This window comes from Cavia porcellus, unplaced genomic scaffold (genome assembly GCF_034190915.1).
Source record: "Cavia porcellus strain 051 isolate PalLab524CR breed Dunkin Hartley unplaced genomic scaffold, mCavPor4.1 scaffold_5, whole genome shotgun sequence".
In the NCBI taxonomy this organism is placed as follows: domain Eukaryota; kingdom Metazoa; phylum Chordata; class Mammalia; order Rodentia; family Caviidae; genus Cavia; species Cavia porcellus.
Window position 1 is genome coordinate 9,255,579 of NW_026947488.1, and position 6,000 is coordinate 9,261,578.

A 6,000-nucleotide genomic window follows, 5' to 3' on the forward strand; every position below is an offset into this window, starting at 1 on the left:
CTGGCACAATCTGACCTGAGAACCAGCTGCACTAGGTTTTGGCCACTTGGTATAATCACGTAGGGGACACATCAACATCTGGTCGTGCGATGACCAGAACCCATTAGAGTCTCTGGGTGCAGAGAAAACCCCCCACAAAAAAACAAATAAAAACCATCCAGATGAAATTAGGCTGCTTTAAGGTGAACAAGAGTGATTTGTTATTCAAATAAAACAAGGAAATGACCTTGCTGAAATATGAGACTCTTAGAAAGATTTGAAAATAAAATGACTTTCAGAGGTGAGGGAACCAAAAATAACAATAAAACAAAAAACATTACCTGAGATATAGTGGTACGCATCTAGAACAATCTCTGCAATCAAAAGCCCTTATTAACGCTCCTCAGGGATCCAGGGAAATTTGGAGGCTGTTGCATTTCCACCCTCTGTTTCTGTTGACAGTTTTAACCACAAGCATGATTGTCTTTTAATCATAGCGAAAGAAGTTAAGGAAGGTCACCTTGAGCCAGTGGGGCGCTCTGAGCTTCCCTCCATGCACCCCTGACACCTGCAGCTTAATCTCCGGCAACTCCTGAGCCTTGGCTCTTCCAGCAGCAACATGATTCTCACAGTTCTGCTGCCTCCTCTCCCGCCTCTTAAATACTTGCCAATTAATCTCACATCTACAGCCCTTAGTTCCCTAAGTGGTATACTGGCAATTAGCACCTCTGTGGTGGAGACCTCCAGCCTGGCTTTCAAGCTTCTGTCTTCCTACAAACAGCCTCAGACCCACACATCAGAGAGGAGCTACTGATGTCTGGACCATGATGCACCTGAACACACCACTCACACCCTCATCACCGGGCAGCATCCCAAGGACCCCCAGTGGGCACCTCAGTGGGCATACAGTACCAAACCCCATATATCCTGTTGGATTTTCCTATATGTACCTATGTTAATGTTCAATTTATAAATTAGGTAATGTGAATGTTTAACCACTTATGAGTCCAATTAATTAAATATAGGATAACCAAAAATTGCATATTTTGGTTAATTTTTATGATACACAGGAAATATAAAATGACAATTTTATCAAATGTATTCACTACAAGAATCGACTGATTGAAAGGACACCTGCCCAAGCGACACTTGGGATAGTCAGTGCATAAACACCCCGCCATAATGACACTCAGGGTAACTGTTAAGTAGTTAGTAATAATTAGAAATAGAACAACAGTAACAAAGTGCTGTCATGGAGTTATGCAAATGCAGTTTCCCTCTCTGTGGCTCTCAGAAGATGCTATTGTGCTCTGCTCTCCTTTCTTGTCATGGTGGAGGTGACACAATGCCTACAGGTGTAAGGACTTTGATAAACTTATCTGCTGGCCTGTGATGTAGCACTGGGCTCCTACAGAAGCTCTGCTGACTCATAAGCAGAGCAACACCAGGACAAATGATCAGATCACCAGGCTGGCTACTAGTCCACCAGTGGGCCAGTGGCTTATCCACTGAGGGCGTGCTGGACAGAGAGAAATCACATCCAGATAAAAATGAATCAAGTCACATTGAGATTTTATTGTGTTACTCAAAGGAGCATGCAATGCAAAACTTATGAATTTTTTTTTTGGTGGAGTTTTCCTCTTAATAATTTTGCATTGCTGAGAACCATAGAGAATGGAAACCACAAAGAGCCAGGCTGCAGGTGAAGAGCAGCTCTGTACTCCCAAACATGATGCTTTCACTGAGGCTAATCCATACAGCTCTTGTGCTCAGCTTCACCTCACTTTCTTGTTGGGTCATCAACAGCCTTGACCTCGGGGAGCAATGCTGGGGCAAGGTTCCAAAGGGCATAAACTCCGAAGCACTCATTTGCAACACATTTCATGCAATTTTAGAACACATCCTGCCAAAGTGAGCACTGACACACTTCCTGCGTTTGCTCACCCCTTCTCTCATTCTGTTACACACCCTCAGGGAGCATGTCCCGGGGGCTGCCTTAGCCAAGTACTCAGGGCACAAACTAAAAGACACAACCTCTATCTTCAAAGGCATTATCAATTAGTGGAGAATTCAGGTAACCACCCACACAATCCCACTGCAGGATGACTTATAATGAGAAGAGAAAACAGGCTTAATTCCTGATTGTATGGCATTGGGAGGTCAACTCAACCTCTCTATGCCTCAAGGTTCTTACCAAGAGATGACTTATTGAGAGCACCTGCCGGTAGGATTGTGAGGAAAACTGTAAGAACGATTTGTACAGTCCTGTGAGCTGTGTTTGGTGCATATAAATGTTTGCTCAAGGAAATAGATGAAAAGCTGCTATGAATAGAGCAGAGAATCCAGAAATAAATTCTCACGCATATCATCAGTTAATTTTTGACAGTAGCATGCTGAAGAAAGGATTCTTTTGGACAAATATTGGAACATTTGATCATCCATGTACAAAAACAAGGGACTTTAACCTACATCAGACAATATATATGAAACTCAAAACAGATCCTAGATCTAAATGTAGAAATCTAAAATTTAAAAACTCCTAGGAAAGAACTTAGGAGAAAACTTTTATGACTTGTTTCATGGTTCATGTCTGTCCCCCAAGCCTCATGAGTTTGCATTGTTCATTTGTGATGGTTCATTGTCTAGTGCTTAGATTGATGGTGTCAGTGCTCCACCCACATAGGGGTGGAGCCAGGATGTGATGTAATGGCAGGAAGAAGGTGTGTCTTGCTCTTTGGCAGTTCCTGCTTGTTATTTGCAGCCGCTGTGAAATGTGGCCCAGCCATGCCCGCCTGCCTGGGAGCCAACTGAGTGTGGACTGAAACCTCCAAAAACTGTAAGAAATAAACCTTTCCTTTCCCAACTTTGGGCTTCAGGTATTTTGTCTCAGTGACAAGTAAAAAGTAACTAAGACAACTTGATACTAGACAATGTTTTTTCCCAGTGCTTTGAATGGGACCAAGGGCCTTGAGAATACTAGATAAGTACTCTGTCAGGGGTACACTCCTGACCTTCACTATTCCTTGTGTAGGACACAAAAACTGTAATCAGAGGAAAAAACATTCATAAATTGAACTTCATCAAAATTTAAACCTTTGGCTCTTTGAAAGACTATTAAGCCAATGGAAAGACAACCTACCACTTAGGAAAAGTTCATGCAAATCACATATCTGTAAAAGTTCTGGTATCCAGGGCTGGGGATTTAGCTCAGTGGCGTAAGTGCCTGCCTTGCAAGCAGGCAGTCGTGAGTTCAATCCCTAATACCGATTTAAAAAAAAAGACAAAAAAAAAGTTCTGGTATCCAGAATATATAAAGAGCTGTCAAAACTCAGTAAGAAAACAAACACCCAGTTAAAGAGTGAGGAAAGGATGAAACACTTAACCACTAGATATGAATGGCAAAGAAACATGTTAAAAATGCGCAGTCATCAGAGAAGTACAGATTAAGGCAATATTGCTATACTGCTAAAAAAAAAAAAACCTTATGGCAGATAAAAACAAAACAACTGATAGTTTTTAAGTGGTGGCAGAGATGTGAAGGAATTGTAATGTTATAAATCACTAAAAGAAAAGATCAATGCCACAAGCACTTGGGAAACAGCTTGGGAGTTTCTGTAACAGCTAAGCATGCACTTACATATGATGTAGCACTCCCACTGCTAATATTTACCCAGGAAAATTAAAAACTTACATCTCCATGAACTCTGCATGCAGTGTTTACAGTTTTCTTCATAATTCTCCAAATAGGAACCCTCCAAATGTCCATTCACTAGTAAATGATGAGGAAGCTGTGGTACTGCATACAGTGAGATAGAAAGAAGTAAAGGAATAAATGACTAATGCATTCAACAACATAAACCTCAAACACGTTATATTAAATGAAAGAAGTCAGATAAAGGCTGCTCTGTAACACAGCGTGGCTGTGTTTGTAGAATATCCCTGAAGAAGCACCGGCTCTGGTGTAGAAAGCCAATGAGGGCCAGTGACGTGGTGAGAAGAGGCCGAGGGCTGCCCTGGTTGGACACAGTTGGTCCTCAATGGACCATGTGCTGAGCACTTGGTCTTCGCGTGATGGTACTCAGTGGTAGTGTCCAGCAGGAAGTGACCAGGGGAAGAAATTAGTGCTCATCTCGCAAAAGTGGATTAAGCATCATACGACTGGATTCACTGCTGAGAGAGGGTTGTTATGAAGTGAGTTTGGCTTTCTCAGGGGTCTCCCTTGTTTCCTGATTTGCCAGCTGATGTTTCTGTACTGCCCCCCACCCTGTGAGCTGTCTACCCTTGAGGTGTCAGCAGAAGCTATAATCTGTGCCAAGCTCTTGGACTTCCAGAGTGGTGAGCTTTTCTTTATAATTTCCCCAATCTCAAGTATTTTGTGATAGCAACACAAAATAGACTGGGACTATTGCAAATGTGCATGAGAGGACTCTTAGAGGTAGTAAAAATATTCTTTAGTACAATTACAGGAGTGGTTATAAAATTATATACATTCATCAAAACTCTTAGAACTACAAAAGGCAGATTTTACTATGGGTAAATTACACTTCCAAACACCAGACAGAAAATACTTATAAAAGCAATATATACATCCTATAAAAAATTAAATATGTAATGAAAACTAAAACAATGTGTAATAAAAATAAAATATTTATGTTAACAGTTTACATGTATATGTGGTTTGTATACCGATGTATACATTTGTCAATACAACAGAACTATCTGCTTAAAAAGAGTGGACTTTGCTCTATGTAAATTATACCTCAATAAAACTCACTTTTAAAAAAATTTTAAATGCTCTACTGAGAGCTAAGGAAAACAGAATCTACCTCAGGTAATTTAACAACTGGATAGAAGGTTTGAATTTCATTAAATCTGTATAACTGCTTGTGGTTAGAAATTTATGACTCAAATTCTATCTACAAAGCCATGAAAAATCCACAGATCATTTTTTGACTTTGAAATGTTTCACATAGCTTTTTAAGAAACATATTTTTAGCCTAATTCTGTCATCCTGACATTAGCATTTCTTGAGAAGGGCTGACTAGGAAAATGGCAGGAGAAGAAGTCAAAAAATAAGTGATTTTTTTACTAGGATTTCAAAAGAGAAAGGCTGTGTGAGGGTGTCAGGAAGACTTCTCAGAGGCAATGAGGCTTGAGCCGAGTTTTGAAAGATAAGTGGAAGTTTACCACTTAGGAATCGTTATTTGGTAGAGATTTTTAGTATGTGATCTGAGATCCACACCACAAAATACTTAGCAAACCTCCACTCTATGAAGGTACTACTGACATCTTGGGCTGGACAGCGCTCTGTACTGAACTAACTTGTATACAGTGATGTTTAAGGCACCCCTGGCCTCTACCCATCCAGACGCCAGCAGCTTCCCCATTTCAAGCTGAGGTAACCAGAGGCTCCTGAAATTACCAAATGTCACCTGGTTGGGGAGCAGAGAAGTGGGAATCGGGCCCATGCTCTCATGACTGCTCTAGGGACTGGAGACAAACAGATCAGCGGGGCTCTCTGCCTGAAGCCCTGATGTTCTCACGGCAGGGAGAAAAAACTCAATAGGACTTACTCCGAGCTGGTTCGTGTTACAGGCTATGTGTGTGTGATTGCATGTGAAACAGGAAAAAAAAAGCCAGTCTGACGTGACGGTTAGGAATGCGGATCTAGAGACAGGCTACAGGATTCAGTCCAAGTTCCAGTCACTCAGTTAATGTGTGGTTTGAGACATGTCACCTGATCGGCCTAGAGGAGAACGTGTGTCAGGAGACTGCTGAAGGCTTTAAGCAATCCACAGCTGAAAGACAAGCATACGACACACTAAGGGCTCGATCATCTTCCCAACAGACATTGACTGTTAATTTCTCCCAATTTCAGGCTAAAAGCTTCTGGAAATTCTGTAACAAGCTGTAAGTACATAATGTGCCTTATGAATACCAGACTCTTGATAAGTGTCTGAGGAAAGGAAGAAGGGAATAAAGATGTAAGCTGGCCATGTGTTTTCTCATCCATAAAGTACC